The sequence below is a fragment of the Gallus gallus genome, chromosome 5 (assembly GCF_016699485.2).
Source record: "Gallus gallus isolate bGalGal1 chromosome 5, bGalGal1.mat.broiler.GRCg7b, whole genome shotgun sequence".
Classification (NCBI taxonomy): domain Eukaryota; kingdom Metazoa; phylum Chordata; class Aves; order Galliformes; family Phasianidae; genus Gallus; species Gallus gallus.
This window is the reverse complement of record NC_052536.1, coordinates 48,504,788-48,526,405: the sequence shown is the minus strand read 5'-3', so window position 1 is coordinate 48,526,405 and position 21,618 is coordinate 48,504,788. Positions and strand designations below refer to the sequence as shown.

General features: G+C 40.1%; 1 non-coding gene across 1 annotated transcript in view; it reads left to right on the top strand.

The window, feature by feature from the left end:
- LOC112532525 overlaps nucleotides 1-21,618 on the top strand; it is a 243,058-nt gene that overhangs the window by 199,020 nt on the left and 22,420 nt on the right. Inside the window, exons 11-14 of the transcript XR_003075402.3 lie at nucleotides 572-877; nucleotides 1,655-1,656; nucleotides 11,882-12,002; nucleotides 16,033-16,144. This is a non-coding gene — a transcript (uncharacterized LOC112532525). The remainder of the gene's footprint in view (nucleotides 1-571; nucleotides 878-1,654; nucleotides 1,657-11,881; nucleotides 12,003-16,032; nucleotides 16,145-21,618) is intronic.

Below are 21,618 nucleotides of genomic sequence, written 5' to 3'. Positions count from 1 at the left end.
AAGCTGTTGAAGAAACTGTCAATCATTCATTTACTTCCAGTTCAAATGCAGATCCTTACGAGGATGACATCTCACTGACATCTGGAACGTAGCAACAAAATGCTGCTGGCTCAGAGAAACAGGAGCAACATGTAATATTCATTGCCAAATGTCACTTAGCAACATAACTTGTACATTGGAGGAAAATTTGCATCAGCCATACCTACCCCCTCAAACAAACAAAAGATCTTTTTATGATCTTATTTTGAAATTAAGGCGAAAGATGGCATTATGCTACCTTGGAAAGTTTTCTGTTAAAAATACAAGGAAATGAAAGTGCATAGAAAAGAATTTCTGGTTCATTCCACAAGAGTTGATAGAAGGCACCATTTGCCTTTACACTGCAATTCTGATAGCTCTCCCTTGGGATCAAGATGCAGATTCGAAAACTTTTCTAGTACGTTATCAAATTGGTGTTTGAGTTGTTTGCGTGCTTATAGGCTTATCCAGTAGCTGTGAAGAGCTTTTTTTTTTTTTTTCCTTAACTTTTTCCTTAAGTTCTTAACTGCTATCCTTTTCTTTTTGCTTAAAGTGTTCCTACACTCTGCAGATATAAAGGGACTTAAGTTCTGAATGGAGCATTATATCTGAGTGGCAAATTACAGTACAGCTCTGTATGGGAACTGTTGAGTCTTGGCCTGAACCTCTGACTGATCATCTGAGGCAAGCACTGAGTCAGCCACGGAAGCACAGGTGAAGGCAATTCACCTGTGTGACTGGAAAGCGGAGCCTGGCTGCACCTCTCCTAGACCCCATTTAAGGGCTGACTGCCACTAGGGAGGGTTCTCTTTCTAGAGATTGCTCCTCTTGAAGCTTTTTCTGCAAGCCTAGGGCACAGGTGAGCATTTTCATTTATTTCTATTATCCCTTTCCAATGTGATAATCTTTCTAGCTGTACAATCTGTGGATACCAGCCTAACCACACCACTCTGTATATTTGTTGATTATACAAGCTCTGTTCAGAGAAAATTAGTTTCCAAAAGCAGCATAATGGTATAAATGGGCTTATCAGCCTAAGCAGGTTCACCATTCTGATTTGGCTTTTGTCCTGTCAGAGAGGAAAGCAAATTAAAAAATGTTTAAAATTCAAGTTTACCCAAGGCAAATATGTTAAACTAACCTAATATTTTATTGCACTGTCTACTAGGCTTATTTTACCTGTATTTCCTCTATTTTACCTTGGGGTTCAGCATCTGTACAGGACTTGTAAGGAAAGTAAGAAGCTGGTTTGTAAAAGAATCACAATAGTTACGTGCGAAAAACTAAATAGTAAAAAGGCAGGAGCCACAAATGAAATGCAACTGAAAACAGTTTGGAGTCTTATCTTAGAGGTGTCCATTTGGTTACTCTATTTGGACAAATATTAGCTATATGCTAAAAAATTAAAGAATAAGAGGACCTTGCTGACCTGCAGAAATGAGAAGAAACTGAAAAGCCTAAAGAAACAATAATAATAACATCTGGTAGCAGCCACGGGCTTAATGGTTAGAAATGCTGTTGAGAAAGACATAGCAATATTTGTCCAGTATGAGTGGACTACGTGCTGTCAATGTGAAAACAGTTACTAAAAAGACAAATGTACAGTGGTGCATTGGGAATTTGCAATGAGTTAGAGAAGTACCAAGGTCATTGACAAAACATCTGTGGAAACCTTAGTTTGAGTGCTGTGTTCAATTCTGGAATAATATCTTCATGAAAAAGGAAATAATGTAGGATTATTATGAGTATTTGGAGGAATAGAAATCCTGTTTTATAGCAGAGCTTGTTTCTTGTGCAGAAATACAAAAGTGTGTAAGCAATTTAAACAATTTAAACTTTTTTTCTTAAAACAAGAAAAAAAAGTAAAAAATTAAGAATTGTGCATTATACATTTAGATTTGAAATTATGGGAGAAAAGTCTCACCTACACAGGAAAGAAGTTCTGCCACAGTGTAGCTGAAAGAAAAACCTAACTGGTGGCAAGGTAGATCTTGATATCTTTTGTGAACGTATTCCATGATGTGGTGGCCTACGATAAGCTAGGATGGGATAGTGACCTAAGACATCAGGTGTTTCTCTCCCATGTGAAATAAACCAGCAAGACATTGTCACAATGTAGTTCTGGTTAAACAGTAGAAGGAAATATCTGATTAGACAAATAGTAAATTGTAGATAGGTTATTCTTAAAAGCTGTTAAGACCCAAATAAGCAACTGGAAAGGGGAAGAATCTTAAGAAAGAGAAGTTGCTTGGAGTAGTCCTGTACTAATCACCTCTCACCAAAGCTCTTCAGTAGAATGATTAAAACCAGGTGCAAGTGTAATGAGCTGTAAATGGCCCAACTGATATCTGCCCCTCATGAGTTCAGAGCTTAGGGAACTGAGAAACAGTTTCTTCCTGGCCCATCCTGCACAGATACCAACTAGGAGAACTACTAAGTGGATGCGAGATTGCAGTCAGAGAAAACTAATGGGGCATGTGTGGATGGGAATATTCAATTTCCTAATTGAATTTAAAAGTCTATATACTTTATTTCCTTTCTTTGCTGCGACAAATTTTCTAGTTCTCTGCAGCCTGGCAGGATTGCTTGGATGTCTCACTAAACTTAAAAACTTGCCAGTGATTTGAAATATGTGAGCTTTGATAAAGGCACGAGACTTTCCTTCTGGTTATGGTAATCATGCTTGAATCTCTGACAGTCACCTCTCTTACATCACTAAATCCACTTGAGGGAAATATCTATCTTTCCATTTCAATAGAGGTAGGTTGCCAGATACTCCCAACAGCAAATTATACAACAGCTTTCCTAATTATAAAAGTTGTTAGTTTTGGCAATGACAACAGAAATTTATTCATTGCAGTCGGGCAGGAATCCACATTTTCCACTTTAGGACAATTCTCACATTATTGTCTTGTTGCTGTCATCATGAATCAGGTCAAAAAGTGGAAAGAAAAACAGGATGCTATCATAACCTTGACATCTTATTTACTGCAAACAAAACATTTCTTCTAAAGTATCTTTCTGTGTTTTAATTGGGCATTTCCTGATAAACTGCATTTCAGCAGAAACACCAGTCAGTTTGTGTCCATATCATACATAAATAACAAGTTGTACTTATAAGAAAAATAAGACATAAGACTTAATTCCTATCCTCATTTCATATTTGATTTGTTTTCTTATCTCCATCTTTCCTCCTTCTCTTCCCTGAAAAGTTGCTGTTATTCCTGTCAATGGTAAAACAATAGTTTAATTTTAAAATATAATTCGCACTCTAATTCCCAGGTATATTAATACTATGTAATCTGCACTGAGTATACAGCTGAGAATAGTGGCTTCTTTTTTCATGTTTTTGCTGTGTTGGAGTATTTGTTGTGGAAAGTGAGAATTTGATATGATTTTAGCTAAGGACAGGACATATGGAAAGTCTTTGTAAGCTCCTTGGTGAAGAGGACAGATATTCTGTGCAACCATATTTGCAGTTTCCTGCAGATGCTGTTGTACACTCATTGTAACAATGAGAGTAATAATATGAAGCACAGGGACACACCTGAAAGGTCTGACACTTCAACAGAGGAAAAAGAAACTGTGGAAAGAGAAGTAAAAGCCTCATTCCACTGAAGGTCAGGGCAAAAAAAAATCATGTTGATTTTTAAAAGACTGAATATGTTACCAGCGTTCTTTCTTTTTTGTAAAGACTAAGCATTGTGACTTAAAAGTTTTTACTTTAAGTCCAGATGTTACTTCAGCTTGTTTTGCTGACATTGTGGTGGGTCATTGGTGTGGAGCAACACAGCCGGTCACTGACATCATAGAATCACTAAGGTTGGAAAAGACCCACAGGATCATCCAGTCCAACCATTCGCCCATCACCAATGATTCTCACTAAACCATGTCCCTCAACACAACATCCAAACGCTCTTTGGACACCACCAGGGTTGGTGACTCTACCACCTCTCTGGGCAGCCCATTCCAGTGCCTGACCACCCTTTCAGAGAAGCTAATGTCCAGCCTGAACGTTCCCTGGTGCAGCTTGAAGCCATTCCCTCTAGTCCTATCACCAGTCACATGAGAGAAGAGGCTGATCCCCAGCTCACTACAGCCTCCTTTCAGGTAGTTATAGAGAGCAATAAGGTCTCCCCTGAGCCTCCTCTTCTCTAGACTGAACAACCCCAGCTTGTTCAGCTGCTCCTCATAAGGCCTGTGCTCCAGACCCCTCACCAGCTTTGTTGCCCTTCTCTGGACACGCTCCAGGGCCTCGGTGTCTTTCTTACAGTGAGGGGCCCAAAACTGTACACAGTACTTGAGGTGTGGCCTCACCAGTGCTGAGTACAGGGGGACAATTACTTCCCTGTTCCTGCTGGCCACACTATTTCTGATACAAGCCAGGATGCCATTGGCCTTGGCCACCTGGGCATACTGCTGGCTCATGTTCAGTCTAGCATTGATGAACACCCTCAGGTCCACTTCCTCTACACAGTCTTCCAGCCACTCTGCCCCAAGCCTGTAGTGTTGCCTGGGGTTATTGTGGCCAAAGTGCAGGACGTGGCATTTGGTCTTGTTGAATCCCATCCCATTGGCTTCAGCCCAGCTATCCAGATCCCTCTGTAGGGCCTCGCTACCCTCAGGCAGCTTCCAGCCAGCTTGGTGTCATCTGCAAACTTACTGAGGGTGCATTCAATGCCCTCAGCCAGGTCATCAATAAAGATATTAAACAGGACAGGCCCCAGCACTGACCCCTGGGGAACACCACTCGTGACTGGTTGCCAGCTGGATTTAACTCCATTCACCACCACTCTCTGGGCCTGGCCCTCCAGCCAGTTCCTTACCCAGCCAAGAGTGTATCTGTCCAAGCCATGGACTGCCAGCTTCTGCAGGAGAATACTGTGGGAGACAGTGTCAAAAGCTTTGCTGAAGTCTAGGTAGACTATATCAACAGCCTTTCCCTCAGCCACCAGACAGGTCACTAGATCGTAGAAGGAGATCAGGTTGGTCAAGCGGGACCTGCCCTTTGTGAATCCATGCTGGCAAGGCCTGATTCCCCGGTTGTCCTGCACATGCCACGTGATCTCCCTCAAGACAATTTGCTCCATAATCTTCCCCGGCACCAAGGTCAGGTTAACAGGCCTGTAGTTCCCCGGATCCTCCCTGCAGTCCTTCTTGTAGATGGGAGTCCCATTGGCAAGCCTCCAGTCTTCTGGGACCTTACCTGTCAACAAGGAGAACTGATAGATGATGGAAAGCGGCTTGGCTATCACCTCCTCCGCCAGTTCCCTCAGCACTCTTGGGTGAATCTCATCTGATCCCATGGACTTGTGGCAGTCCAGTTGGAGTAGCAGGTCTCTGACTGTTTCCTCCTGAATCGTGGGGGGTTTAGTCTGCTCCCCAGCCAAAACTGCCAGGTCAGAGAGTGGAGAAACCTGAGAATAACTGGTCTGACTTTTAAAGACAGATGTAAAGAAGGCATTCAGAATCTCTGCCTTTTCCTTATCCTCAGTGGTCACATTCCCAGCCTCATCCAGTAAAGAATGGAGATTCTCCCTGGTTCTCCTCTTACTGTTGATATACTTGTAAAAGAGTTTCTTGTTCCCTTTTACCCCAGCAGCCAGGTTGAGTTCAAGCTGGGCTTTTGCCTTTCTGATTTTCTCCCTGCACATCTTAACAACTTCTCTGTATTCTTTCCAAGTTGCCTGTCCCTTCTTCCACAGGAGGTAGTTTCTCTTTTTCTCCTGGAGCCTCAAGAATAGTTCCCTATTCATCCACGCTGGTCTTCTTCTGCGCCGGCTCATTTTGCTGCTCAGGGAGACAGCCCGCTCCTGCGCCTTTAAGACTTCCTTCTTGAAGAGCAACCAGCCATCTTGTATCCTTTTACTCCCTATGACTGAACCCCAGGGGACTCCCCCTACTAGTCTCCTGGACAATTCAAAGTCTGCCCTCTGGAAGTCCAAGGTAGCAGTTTTGCTGTTCCCCCTCCTGACTCCACCACGAACTGAGAACTCTACTGTGTCATGGTCACTCTGCCCAAGACAGCCCCCGACCTCCACATCTCCCACTAGACCATCTCTGTTTGTGAACAGCAGATCTAACGGGGCAGCTCCTCTTGTACGTTCTCTTACCAGCTGCATCAAGAGGTTGTCCTCCATACATTCCAGAAACCTCCTAGACTGCTTCTTCTGCGCTTAATTGTATTCCCAGCATATGTCTGGGAAGTTGAAGTCCCCCATGAGGACAAGGGCCGGTGATCGCGCAGCTTCTGCCAGCTGCTTGTAGAACACCTCATCTGTCTCTTCATCCTGGTTCGGTGGTCTATAACAGATGCCCACCAGGATGTCTGCCTTGTCAGCTCTTCCCCTGATCTTAACCCATAAGGATTCAACCTCATCATCCCCAGTCATATGCTCAGTAACCTCAAAGCACTCTTTAACATAGAGAGCCATGCCATTGCCCCTCCTTCCTTGCCTATCCTTCCTGAAGAGTTTGTAGCCATCCATTGCAGCACTCCAGTCATGGGAGTGGTCCCACCACGTTTCCTTAATGGCAACTAGGTCATAGCTTGCCTGCCGCACACTGGCTTCTAACTCTTCTTGTTTGTTGCCATGCTGAGTGCATTGGTATAGACACACTCTAGCTGGGCCCCTTGCCTCACCCCTAATCCCATTATCGCTTCCCCAGGCTCATCTCTAGCAGGTCTGGTTTTATCCCCTTCCCCCTTCATATCTAGTTTAAAGTCCCGCCAGCTCCTGGGCAAGGGTCCGCTTCCCCCTTTGAGACAGGTGATACCTACCTGCAGACCTCAGGCCAGGTGCCGAGTAGACTGCCCCATGATCAAAGAACCTGAAATTCTTGCGTTTGCACCAGCCTCTCAGCCATGTGTTTATGCGATGGGTTTTCCGGGTCATTGCATTGTCTTTCCCTGCCACTGTAGGAATACCTGCAAATACTACTTGTATGCCCGCATTGTCAACTAACCTCCCAGTCCCCTAAAATCATTTTTTATAGCCCTCAGGCTTCTGTCAGCAACTTCATCACTGCTGGCCTGAACTATCAATACTGGATAGTAACCAGAGGGGTGGATCAGACCAGGAAGTTTTCTAGAAGTATCCCTGACCTGGGCCCCAGGGAGGGCCACCACCCAACTATCTCAAACCGGAACCGAATCAGCTCCAAAAAGCTCCCACATACTTTTCAGATATTCAAAATAACAGAGAGGAACAGAGTATGACCAGTAGGTAAGTATTTTGATCTGCTTGCTTTTTTTCTGTTCAGACCTTCCATCCAAATTCCAATTAATTTTGTCTTTGAGCAGGCAGGAAAAAGGAAATTTAAAGTTTCAGTTTCCTTCTTCAACCAATAGAACAGTGAAAACGTTATGCAATATTAAAGGATTTCATACAGCTTGTTATCATCCCTATTGATAGAGTTAGCTGTATGAATTTTCTGCCTTTTTTTTTTTTTGTATATGTTAACATGCCAGGTTTGATTCCTGTTCTTCCTCTCTTCTTTCTTTCTCTTTCTTCTGAGTGAAGTACATTTGACATATGCTTATATTTACTAGAATTTTTCTGCCTATACAAATAAATCCTAGTGCTTTAAGTTTATCAACAGATTGCATTTCACTTACCATAGTGTAATCAGGAAATTCAAAACGTCTACTAAACGTTAAATGTGGGGTAAGATATCTTAACAAGCCATTATCCACTGATGATAACGATCTGTTATACATTTTGCCTTTCAGAATGCTTATGTTGTTTACGAAATTTTACTTGATTGATTGCATGAAATTCAAATGCTTTTGTACTGTGAATAGATGAATAGGATAATAAGCTCTTCTACATGCAAGCAGGGTGTGTATCTGCCAGTTAAACCAGTGGTGGAGCCCACAAAATAGGGACACCAATATATCCAGCTTCCTTATTTTCTTGCTCAACATGTAGCTTAAGCATCATATGTTGCTCACAGTATCTGAGATTTCTCATTTTTCTTACAGCACGCTAAAATAAGGAAAAATAAAGAATAACACCATTAACATATTTTAAGGAGGCTATCCAGTACAGATACTGTGCTTCACTTCTTTGCGTTAGTCCAAATTCAGACTGATAAGAGCTGAATATCACCTGTTTTATCTGTGGTGTGCAAATCATTTTTCCTGACTGTAGGGTCTTCTGCAAGGGGTGTCCCAGCTCCCTTCAGGAATTCTGAGTGCATCGGTATTTTTGTACAGCAGATATTGCCCATAGATGTATCAGGGGTAGGTTTTTATTTCTTGAACTCTACTGAAAAGCACTGATGTCTTTAAATATCAAATAAGGATATTGGAATAGGCTAGCATGATTAACCTTTAAGAAATCTATGTACTATTTTAATCCTATAGTTAATTTAAAGGGAGATATTCTGCTCACAAAATACAATTCCTATATGATAATTTGTCTTTAGCAGTTAATGTACTTGTTCTTTATATGTTGCGGAGTGCAGAACGTGTTACTGTAAGTAGACTATTTTAAACTGTTTTTCTTTCATTTCCATTCTCACTCATGCCACTTTCACCTCAGTAGTCAACATTATTGCTCTTTGTGGAAAAAATTTTCTTTAAAGAAAAATTTTCACTTAGTTTAGTCTCACAGAAAAAGAATTCTTCAATTTTATTAATAATCACAAAATACTGACATTTTTCTTTCCTTATACTCTTTATATGGGCAAATATTTTACCAGGAGTTCGGGACTACTTCATAAGCCTCAGTTTGTGTCCTTTCATCTGCAACTTCTCCACCATTGTCCTTGAATGACCACTGCTATTTCTGATTCATTAAAGTTCTGTTTCCATCGAGTCCTTCCTTTGGTCATACTCTGTAGCTTTGCTTAGAAATTAATTTTTCCACACTAAGTTTCAGAATCACAGATTTGTGGGAGTTGGAAGGAACTTCTGCAGATCATCTAGTGCTAAAGCAGCACCCCTAGAGTAGGATGCAAGGATGACATTAGTAGTCTCCAAAATTGATGACAAATGGAGACTGCCTGGTGATGACTAGAAAGAGCAGCCTAGATTAGGAGCCAGCATCTTGTCTTACTTACCCAAGTATAGAGGCATATTAATTTCATTTGGAATGAGTATTAGGTTTCTGCCAACTTGTGAGCACTGGGGATGAGCAACCTGGGTGCATGTTGTGTGAACTTGTTACATGAAGAATGGAGAGGCTATAAAATAAGGAAGGGATTTCTGGCTCTTTACCTTAACAGCTGGGCACACCTGAAGGCAGTGAGTACTGTAGTTGCTCTCAAATGGATGGTAGCTCTCTTAGTAGGTAAGAGACTTAAATTAGAGACTTAATACTTAAATTAGTAGGTTTTTCCAAGTTATCATTTAAGTGTAGTGTGCTTCACTTTTTCTGCTAAGAAATAGCTATTTCTTTAAACCTTCTTCTTTTTCCCCCCTTTCTCTCTAAAGTCAGGGTATGTGAGGTTTGTGAGTGAAGAAATCTTGCTCATTCTTGAGTGCCCAAGTGGCTAATTTAGTTTCACAAATTACTGAGAGAGAGCTCAGCTGGGGTCATTTAGAGCTTGGGTTGTGTTTGCTTTTGTTATGTTTCTGTAGAGCCTCTTGAAAATGACTCCAGAACTTTTTACTGCACCTGGCAGAAAGTTGTGTTTGCTTTCCAATCTCAATCTGGGAAATTAAGGTTTTCCCAAATGAGACTGCTCTCTGTCATAATTCTGCCTTTAGAAATGTTAACGAGAACTCTGTCCCTTCTTGCTGTACTGACCCATAGCAGATCCCCAGGGCTGCATCAGTATGATCTCGTTAGATCTGAAAGGATTGTTTCACCCACTCTTTGCAGAAAGCCACATCATTAAGATAAAATGCTAACAACTGTTTTTACCAATTTAATCAAATGCTCACTGAACTCATTTTCTGCAGTCATGACTATTAGCCCACTGTTTTGTTATAACCAGTTTCTCACTCCATGCTAGTCCTAAAGTTCTATTTTGTTGCCCAAACTCCATGCATTTATTATGTGAATGTTTCAGTTTTATCATTTTTTAAGTCTTAATAGTTCCTGAAAAAGACTATATACTTCTGTAGTAATACACATCTAGCTGCCATTCTCATCAATACGAACGATCTCTTTCTGCTGAAAATATTGTCGTCTTGTCTGTGCATTTCATCCTCGTACAGACACTTTGTACCTTGCTCCTGCCAAGACTGTGTCTTCTGTGTCCTCTGAATGTCCTCAAGACTGTGTCCCTGTGTCCTCTGAATCTCCTTAGGCTTGCTGAGGTGGTTTAACACTCAAGGGCAGCTAAGCATGACCACACTGCTTTCTCACTCCCCCTCCTTGATGGAACAGGGAAAAAATATGATGAATAAAGCTCATGGGTTGAGATAAGGACAGGTGGATCACTCACTCATGGGCAAAAAGGGCTTGGCATAGGGGTATCAATGTAATTTATTCCCTATTGCTAACAGACTAGAGCACTGAGAAACTCATCCATGCTCTTCTGCCATCTCTCCCAGAGTGGCACAGGGGAACAAGGAATGGGGGCTGCAGTGAGTCCATAATGCTTTGTCTGGGCCGTTCCTCCCTGGACACTCTCTGCCCTTGCTCTATGTGGGATCCATCCCATAGGATTTTGTCCTTCCCAACCTGATTCTACGTAGATCCTGCAGGCAATTGGCTCTCCAAGAACTGCTCCAATATATGGGTCTGTACCAGGGGGCACATCCTTTGGCAGTGCACTGTTTCAGCATGTGTCTCCATAGGCAACTGTCAACGGTTTATGGGCTGGTCTGGTCCGGTTCCATGACTAGTGGGGCGGAGGGATTTTTTTCCAAAATTCTCACCTCCAGAAAAGGGAAACAAGGGACCCTCCCCCCCCAAAAAAAGAATAATTAAAAAAACCGCGGCAACGATCTGAGGAGAAACAAACTAATTTACTAAATATAGTATCGGAATGCACGATAACACACTATAATAAAATATAATTCAATATAATTGTTAAAAAAAATCAAATATAATTGAGAGAAGGATTGTCCGAGAGCTAAAGGCCTTACACTAATATTGAAGCCTTGCGTGCAGTCGGGAGCAGCAGCGAGATGATCTGAAAGCGAGCACAACGAGATGAGAAGAAAGAAAGATGACCCAGGTCAGGTGACCTACAGGCCTTATACCTGTTCCCTTGAGCAGGAATGATAACAGTACTCGAACAGTCTTCTGGGGAACATAGTTCTTCTTCTGTTCCGGACAAGTACCCGGAACTAGAGCATTTGCTTTTTACCTCCCAGTACACTGCGTGATGTTATGATGTGGAATACCGATAACCAAAAATCATAAAACCATGACAGCAACAGTTTCCCCCAGCCCTCCTGTCTGGATGCTTCCTTCTATCTCCCCTTACCTCTGTCTCTGCTCTCTCTTATAAGTTATTTGCATCATCTTCAAACCCTGGATCTTCCCTTGTTTCCTCCTTTCTACTTGTGGGACTAGCTGCTCTTTTCTTCTTCACTGTTTTCTTCTGCTTTGAGAAGAGACCTTGACTGAAGATGCAGTGCTAAACATTTAACTAGCAATAGCTGTGGTACAAACTTTTAACTAGATTTGAAGCTACTTATTGCCTCCAGGCACTGGTTTAAAGTTAAACATACTATAATATCTAAGATAATGGGGAGTAGAGCCTGAAAAGTAAGGCAAACCTACACACAAACTTCTGAGTATGTACTTCTTTACTTCTTATATCTCATTCTTCCAAGTGGCCAAGTATTCAGATAAAGATCCAGGCCAAAAAAGTAATTCAGTTACACATGTGATTATTTCTTTTTAAAAAATCACCTAATCACCTTATATTTTTTGTTCCCTTTTTGATTTGGAAGGAGCATTGTATTCTGGACCAGTGTTCTAAACTTGTTGGGATCACAGAATCATGGAAGTGTAGGAATTAGAAGAGACTTCTGGAGGTCATCTATTCCAACCCCCTGCTAAACCAGGTTTCCTAGGGTAAGTTGCACAGGAAAGTGTTCAGATGGGTCTTGGATATCTCGAGAGAAGGAGACTCCATAATCTCTGTGGGCAGTAGTGTGTTCCAGTGTTCAACATATTCTTCCAGGGATCATTGTATTCTTGGGTGTAATGCTCAGGGATGTACTGGAGACTACTGAAGTTATGGTGATATTTGATGTCATCAGCCGTTCAAACTTCCACATTTCTATTCATGATCTTTCTGTGATTATTGGAGGGTTTGCAAGCATTGCCAAGTCAGATTTGGCCAATATGATGCAAACCCTGCATTACACATACATTTGTGAATATGTAGAGACTATAAAATGCCATTGTGAGATCTTTCGACTTTATCTTGGTAGCCAGCAGCTGCAGTGCCAAGCATATGTGGCTTTGAACAGATGAGAACAAAGAAAATAATGAAAAAGAGTAACTACTTGTGGATTAACTTTTCCTGGAATATCCTTGTTCAGTACAAAGCCATTTCAGATCCCAGAAAACTAGCACTGATTAGTAGAATTATTTTTATAACAATTAGCATAAATGGTGTCCATGCACAATGTTTTTTAGTGAACTTGGTCTTTGGGCATAGCTGAGTAGTGTAGTAATCTGTCCAGAAAGGTAGCTTCTGTGTAAAATCCTGCTGTAGTATGGCTACCATAAGCCATAAATTGTTTCCTCTCTCATATATTTCTTAGAATTTACAAATATGCTCCAGATGTTGAGTTGAGTGTATCTTGAGTGCATTTCCTCTGCAGATCTTGAAGACTAGATCTCACTGATTTATTAAAGTCCTTACAGTGGGAATTTTCACTACCAGAAGGATAAAATGACTTCCCAGCATGCACAGCGTGAGCATCACCTTGTTCCTCTTGAAGTCCCATCCTACATCTTGAAGGAATCCCAGAATGTTAGTGAGCAGGATGAAAAACTTGGGTGTGTAAGGAATTAAGGCCTGGGCTCCAGTTGACAGAGCTCCTTTATTTGAGACATAAAAGGATTCTCTGATGGGGGACAGTAAATGTTAGTCATAATATGTGATTTTATTAAAACCACTCAAAGGGCATCAAATAAATGGAATAAAGAAGCAAATACAACAATTAGCAACAGATTTACAGACGTTATGTAAATGGGCATAAATGCCACAAAACCCCAAATCTCCAATAATTGTAGGAAACTTTAAAGGGTTGGAAACATTTTCCTGGAAATATGACAAACGGATGTCACAGGCCTGGGTGTTGGTGGGCATACCACACTTGCATAGATCATGCGATGTAGCAGTAAATTTGTCATGGTACTGTGTTTGTGCTACTTGCTGGCATAGTGTTAACTCTCCAGTGTACTTACAGCTACACCTGTCAGGCCATCTTGGAGGTTTGTTTCTGAGGAATCTGAAGTATTGTTGGGATGGGTAGTTGAGGAAGGCTGATGTTTTGAACTGGTAGTTGCTTACCACGTCCCACAGCAGTGTCTTGACACTGCTGTTCTTTGCTGTCTGTCCTCCCCAGAAACAAGAATGGAGATTTGTTACAAGTATTCTTATTCCACTACTGCATGGTAGCCCAAATTTCATATCAGGTCTTACTTCCCTGAGATTTGCATACTAGCCTATCTATATTTCGTTTCATTTTTGGTTTCCTAGTCTCAGCAGTCCCTCAAAAGAGGAAAGTTAAAATGTGCTGGTATCATTAAAGAGTAACAATAATTCTCTTAGGTCTGTGTTAGCTTTATCTAACCCTAATGACTGGAGGAAAAAAGCTCCTCTACAGCCCTCAGGATAGCATAGCTAATTTTAGAGATGCACAAAGCTGGAAGATTGGATAAGAGAAAGCCATAAAAATGTATTCCAGCAGTTTTTCATCAAAAGTGGATATACATCTGGTTAACAGGATCTCCCCAGTTCATATTAAAGCATGCAATGAAATACAGGAGAAGATCAAGGAATTACAGGAGCAGGCTAGGGATAGCATTACATGTCTTTTCTTGGAAGAATTTAAGAATAGGTTAGACATATATCTTTAAGAAATCAACCAGGTATAAAGCAGTCCATTCCACTGCTGGAGAAATCACTTCAGTGGTCTTAGGATAGAACATCCGCCTCTACATGTTGATATGATTGCTAACATTACAGTAGAGTACTATAAATATACAATATCAGAACATTTGAAATACTCTCCTAATTTGAAATTCTGAACTTTTGATATTTTCTGTCACTAATTCTTGGTCTTCTACATTTCCAGTTCTTCCCAGTTTTTACCAAGAATCAAAGGAATTCCTCTAAGGCATAATTGCTCAATTGTGACTCATTATAATGAGATTGCATACTAATAAAGCCTCCACACATTTTTAGTCTTTTCTTCCTAACTAATATTCTCCCTTTCATGCTCTCTCCTCATCTCCATACTTGGTACTGTTACTCTTCACTTTTTTAGCATTCTCCATTTTCTCTATATTTTTCTCTTGTAAGAAGTCTTTCTCTGTAACAGGTCTATGTAGCTTTTTAGAGCTGTTTGTTTCAATCATGCTTATCCAGGATAAAAGAAAATCTGAAATTTTTGACATTTCATTTTCCTCCTTTCATTAAAAAATATTTATGTTTGAAACCAATGTCAAATATAAGGAGTTGGGATACTATTCGAACAATGCAGTATGGAAAAGGGCTGTTTGCCAACCTGACTTCTTTTACATTTCTCTATATACCTTAGTATTAGATGGATTATACACTACCCAATTTGTGTCAACCAAGGAATGTAAAGAAGCACATATCTGAAGAAAACAGAAGGAGCTCCAAGAGCATTCAGAAATCTAAAAGTGAGGCGGAATCGTGGTATTTTCCCTAACAGGCTTACGTCAGTACAGCAAGAGGAAGTCTTTCAACAGTTTGAAATATAGACCAATGCCTTTTGAGTTTATCTGTGCTCTATAAAATAAGTATTTCCATACCTCTGAATTTTCAGTGTAAATATTACTGTCAAGCACTGAGGAATAACCTTTTCAATGGGTCTATACCTACATGGCCATGTCTACATGACTTTTTTGTCTGATGGAAAAGCTGTAAAATCAGTAGCGTGGTATTATGGCCAGGTCAATTTGTGCTGCTGGGGTATTGCGCCTTTGTGAAGGGTTGTGTGATTATTATCTTTGTCTTTCCATATTGAACCAAGAAATAGAATTGGTATTCATTGCTATCCTGTCACAGACTCCATAGCCTGTCTGAAGAATCATAGTATTATACAAAATTATAGCTTTTCAGTATTTTCTAAGCAATATAATAGATCAAGATGGAAACTCATGCTGAAGTTGAATCACTGTTGTCAGTAGCTGTTAGCAAATTAAGTCTCTGAGTTGATCAAACCTAAAGTCAATTTCAGAGTAAGGACAATGAGAGAAGAAAAAAAACCAAAAACCCCAGAAATTCCTTTTTTGACATGAATTTTACATTTATGGTCAATTTAGATTTGCAACACAAGCCTGGGTTAGAAAATTACCAAAGTTTACAAAGAGATCATGTTGCCCATTGCCCTGCAGCCTGTTTTTGGGGAGTTTCATAGTATGAAACTTAAGCACATTGTCTACAGGCATTAATGAGATTTCTCAGAATTTAGAGTGTGCAGCAAGGCCACTTCTTTCATGACAGTGGGATATTTAATTTAACTTCCAGTTCACTCTTATTTTACTGAGATTTTGGGATTTGGTAGAGCACAAGTTCCTAACAGCCCAAAGAAAAGTTGGTGTCAGGTTAAGGCTTCACAGCCTGAGAAAGCTAGTGTCTACTTTACTTCTAAATTGCCCAGTTACCCATTATTAACATTATTTGTTCTTTGGTGTATTCATAGAATCATAGAATCATAGAATGGCCTGAGTTGAAAAGGATCATAATGATCATCTAGTTTCAACCCTCCTGCTGTGTGCAGGGTTGCCAACCTATTATTACCTATTTTCGTCAGCAGTGACTGTCTGGTCTGATAGATGCCTTTTGTTACTCATGCATTTTAAATAATGAATATAAATGTACCTTTCCTGTGTACAGCCACGTAACCTGCTATATAAAGAGATCCGAAGATAAAGCAGAACTACCAGTTCATGCCTCCACAACCAGTACATCAGAAAACGTAAAAAGAGCAAGAAACCAAACAACCAAGGTATAAACCTTAAGCCTTCATAATATTGTAGCTTTGCCAAGCTGAGAGCAGACAACATATAAGATGATGCCATTCTGACACTCTTTTCCCTCTGTCTTGGTGACTATAGAGCTTGCAAGAGTCAGTTCTGATTGGTTAGTATTGTACTGAAGTATGTGAGACTGGAAAGGTTATTCAGGGAGATAATCCTTGTTTACTCTGAGCATTACAAAAGAAAAATAAAGTAATACTACAAATAGCAGGACTAATGAAGTTCAATTTCCTGTGCTTTTGTATATGTCCCATTTTGTCCCATGATGGAGAGGGAAAAGGAACTGTGCAGATTTTTTTGTGTTTCATATTAGGTAAGCTGCTTTATGCATGGTTTATATTTTTATCTTAGTGGCATCTCTTTCTCAGGGACTGTATCAAATGTTTGATATTTCAGCGCTCTCTAAATCTCTATCTGTCTCATTTGGTTGAGGTTGAAAAACAGGTTAAAAAGTTACCAGGAATAATGTTTTTTACTGAGATCTCTGACATCTATATGATGGCCCTCCTCTTCATAAACACTGATGGTCACGTGGAGGACATGATCTCATAATTCTCATGTTCTTAGGAAATATGGCTAAAAATACCACACATTTCCGGATGACTAATAGGCTTTGCCCAGGCTACAGCTGTCACTGGGACAAGAAGGGAACAGAACAAAGAGAGCATGGTCAGAATATGGCATGAAACTTCCCCCTGGGCTTGTTTACATGAGCACAATTTGTCCTCCGGTTGCACCGTTAATACAGATGTTCCATAAAATAAATGGTCTTAAAGAAAGGGATAGAGATTTCTGTTGGGTTCAAAGCATTTGGACGCTAGCCATGAGTGCAGAGCAACAGGCTTCATGACCGAGGTAGAGCTAGGCACTTCTCAGTCAGCTTGCAGCAGCCATCATCTGTTGTGTTCCCTATCCAGCTGGCATGTGAAACCCGCATGTGCGCAACAGAGCAAAATGGCTGACATAGCCATGTGCTGAACAGGTGTCTTGTGGCTGTCTTGCTGGAGTGTGGACATCACATTTGTGCCCTGTATTTGAGAGTAAACTGGTGCTACGTTTCTGCGTTTCTGTAAACTAGAAATAATGTCACCGTACTTAGTCTACCATTAATCTCCAGTGGCACACAAGACAAAAAGGGAAAAATTGATGGCAGCAGATGACTCTGTTTTACCTTTCTGTGAAAGGTAGAAGAAACTGAGCAAAAAAGAATTTGTGCATCTTTCCCTAGGCACAGATGAGCTTCCTAGAAGGTACCTGTTTGGTACAAAACAAGTTCAAAGAGAAAACAGGAGAGCAACATCTTAGTGCCAGTAGTCTTGCTTAGGGTCTTCACAGAGCTAAATGATATATTAGAGAAGCAAAATTTGTTCACAAAAAGAAAGTATCAGCTTTTACAGGAGAGTCACAGGCAACTCAACTGTAATGCAAGAGACAGAATTAACCTGCTGTCAGTTAAATCAAAGCACAGAGCCATGTAACATAAAGTACAAAAAAGTGACTTCCCCATTAGGGTCTTACAGAGGAACGAAGAGGATTTTTTAATAATGAAGGCAAGAAACAAAAGCACTAGAAAAAAATTAGACAAGAAATCCATCTTAAGGTGCATCTGTTCAACCAAAAGTACAGTTACACCTCTTGGGAAAGCTGAACAACTTGTTGTGAATGACAGCCCTTGTAATTAGGTGACGCATTTCAAATATTTAGATATTTAAGTATCCAGGAGTGAAACTAGCATTTGATGTTGAAAAACTTCTGGCCATAGCTCAATAAAAAAATTGTTGAAGATTATTTTTCACTTCAGAGGCAGCTAAGGTCCAAATGGACTATACTTTTTTGGTTTTTGACAATGAAGAAATCTTTTGACCTCGGTGTTTTTGGGTATATACACTTATGTATACAATGCATAAGAGCAGGATCAACAGTATTCTCTTGGAGTTTTTGCTCCATTTCACATCACAAAAGCACAATCTCACTACATACCTGCCACACTTCCTCTGTATGCTCCAGTCATGCATATCATAATCGTCTTTCCAGCCTCAAAGGTATTACTCTTCTAGGCCTGGGGTCCCCAGCACAAGAAAGGTGTGAAAGTTGAAAGATGATCAGAGGGCAGGAATAGCTCTCCTGTGAAGACAGGCTGAGGGAGCTTGACTTGTTCAGCCTGGAGAAGAGAAGGCTTCAGAGAAACTTCACTGCAGCCTGCTTGAGGGGATCTTATAAACAGGAAGAAGACTGCCTTTTTACATGGGTATATATATACAGGACAAGGGGGAATGGCTTTAAACTAAAAGAGGGGAAATTTAGGTTAGATGTTAGGGAGAAATTTCTCGCTCAGTGGGTGGTAAGATGCTGGAACAGGTTGCCCTGAGAGGTTGTGGCTGCCCCATCTCTGGAGGTGTTTGAGGCCAGTTTTGATGCATCAGATGGGCAATCTGATGTGGTGGATAGCAAACCTGCCCAAGGCAGGAGCATTGGAAGATCCCTTCCAACCTAAGCCATTCTAAAATTCTATGATCCTATGATAATGAAACTGACAGATAGGAGTGATAGAAAGTTGTATAGTAATCTTTGTACCAAGTCCCACAGTCTCTGTCTTTCATCATCTGAAAAGCATTCATAGACTGCTGATGTATTTTTCATGTTGTCAAATTCTTTTCTTTAGTTTCTGAGATCTTACATTAGACAGCATCTTCTGTGTCTCTGATTTACTTCCCCTCTCCATGGTGTATCAGCATTCACAGCCTCACATCTCTTTAATTATGTTCTCTCACAATAACCTTATTGTGGCTATATGCTTTCAAAATAGTTTTGTCCCTTCATTCCTGCAGACATATCAACTCAAAACCACAGTTAAACTATCATGGCAGACACAGATGCAAATTCACGTCTATGATTCCTCCCCTCCTTTTTTTTTTTTTTTTTTTTTTTGTGTGTGTGTGTGGTGTACTGTTTTAGTTCTACGCTCACTACCAATCTGGAGACAGTTTTTGTCTGGGTTTTGGGAAATGGACAGGGTGTGGAAATGTCACAGCTCTTGCTATACAGTTTGTGGAAACACAATGGAAAAAAAAAAATGGGTTGAGCCTTCAAAGGGGCAATGGAGCTTTGCTGTCCTTGTTCAGTTGGAGTATTTATGTTGCCTAATATCCGACCACTAAGTGTCTGAATTCTTGCGACTCCTTAAGTTGCAAGAAAGAGAAAATTGCCTCTGCAAACAGTAGTTCATGATACATCCTGCTTTGAATTCCTCTGAAGGAATACATTTATTTCCATTCAATCTGGGGGTTGTAGGCGCCTTACTTAGGCATGTATGCTGCAGGCTTCAGGTCAGCTGATGCAAATACCTTCATGGCAGCCTAACAGTTTTAAGAGCTTATAGGTTCAGTTGTTTTCTTTGGCGCCTAGAGAGTTGGCTAGTCACACAATGGAAGCCGCATTCATTCCACTCATAGTGTGTCTGAGATCCTAAGGTCACTTTTCTGTTCTGTGGTGCAATTTGTCTGGGTGCAAATGGTGCAACTTATCCTTGTTAATTGCAAATTGTTTAGGCACAAGAATCTGCTGTTTTGGAATGTTGTGTAAGTTACATAGTACATAAGGCGTAACAAAATGATTACTGATAATAATAGAAACACTGTTCCCATTAAATGCCAGAAAACCAGATATCATAATTATAAAAAAATGTAGAAGAACTTTTAATTGAAAATGAAGAACTGACATGGTATGAAAAATGTATGTAGCAGCAATTCTTTGTGATGTTTTGGATGTTTTTGGGGATATAAGAAATGTAAACTGAGAGTCTGCTGTTCTGTAAATTGATGGGTGAGGAGAAAAAACATGGAACGGTATCTCTGAAATTCAGGAAAAGTGGTAAAGAGTTCTTTGATCTAACTTCAACCTGCTTCAGTAATTGTGTATCAATGTCACTCTAGTCATACAGTAGGGCCTGAGTAAGTGGAAGGAAATAAAATAATAATGACGCTTTCATCATGTTCAACTTAAAAATAAAAGTAAACTGAAATATTTTCATTTTTAATTGCCTCTTGGTATTTAATTTGATTATTTGATTAAAAGATTCTAGGTTGACTCTAATAGTGCTGTTACTTGGCATTAAAAGTCCTTTGTAGTAATGAGAGCAGCAAAAGAAATATCACAGAAGGGAGTGCATACAATGTAAGAAGCTAGCTTTAGTACAGAGGTAGAGATGATTGTTATGAAAAAGAAGCATATATGAATTTTAAATGCTTGCTTTCTTGCCCTTGAGTTGAATAAATGTTTTCATTGTAAATATTTAGTTGTATAAATGCTTCCAGTTGGGATGCTTTTCAGTCTTGTCGCTTTTCTCAGTATTTACTGGAAGTTTATTTTTTGTTCAACTGTCTGCAGTAGACTTTCTATAAATGTAAAATAGATGTAGCTGCAAAATCAGATTCCTTATTATTCAGATGAATTCACCTGCAGGAGCAATGGAACCGAAAGATCTATTCAATGTGAGGAGTAAAAAAAAAAAAACAGAACAAACAAACAAACCAAAAAAAACCCAAACTAACAAAAAAAAAAAAAAAAAAGAGGAGGGGAGAAAAAAATATAGGAGTGGAATTTCTGTGCAGCACATCCACCTACAGCTGAGCTGGTCAGTGTTTTGTGATGGCTGCTTCCTCTTTGGAATGTTCTGCTTTCAGCTTGGTTTCCCTGGGAACGATATGTGAGAAACAGAGTGTTGTGCTGTCTAGAGGCTTGACAGTATTCCCTTGAGATACAAATGTGTTCACCTCCAGAGATAGATAGCCGATATCCGTTGGCCTACCTCACAGAAAGATTTAACTGAGCAGAAAAAAAGCTCACCAAGTTCATCACATGGCTCCACCACTCAGATTATTTTGTTTTTCTGCTTGGTTTGTAACACAAAGTTATAAAACGAGGGTCATAAAATTCTATTTTCGAGATTAACCACTCCAGGAAATACGCTTTTTTTAACTCCTAAACCCAGAAGTGATTTATTTACAATATTTGTTTTAGTTCCTTTTGCCAAATGAAAAGAATCAACAACCCCCAAAAATCACTGCCAATAGACTAAACTTTTCTGTTCTAGCTTAAGTAAATATGTTGGATGTAAAAATAAACAGAATTACTTGCCTGCCATTGAAGCCTTGTTAGAGCATGTATAGAGAGTGTTATTTCTAAGGGTTTGGAGAAAACTGTTTTATTTAAAACTACATTCACTTATGATGCAAATTTTCCTTCAAGTAACTTTTGTTCTCATAAAGACAGGCTATTCACAGTCATCAGGTTGAGGTTACACCACTGATTCCCTATCCTACTGGTGCACAATAGGCTCTAATCAGTGCTATAAACAAAGCAAGTTCCACTTGCATCCCTGAATTTACTGGAGTTCCAAGTTCTTGAGGCAGAGGTGCCAACAGAGTTACTGACGTGATGAATG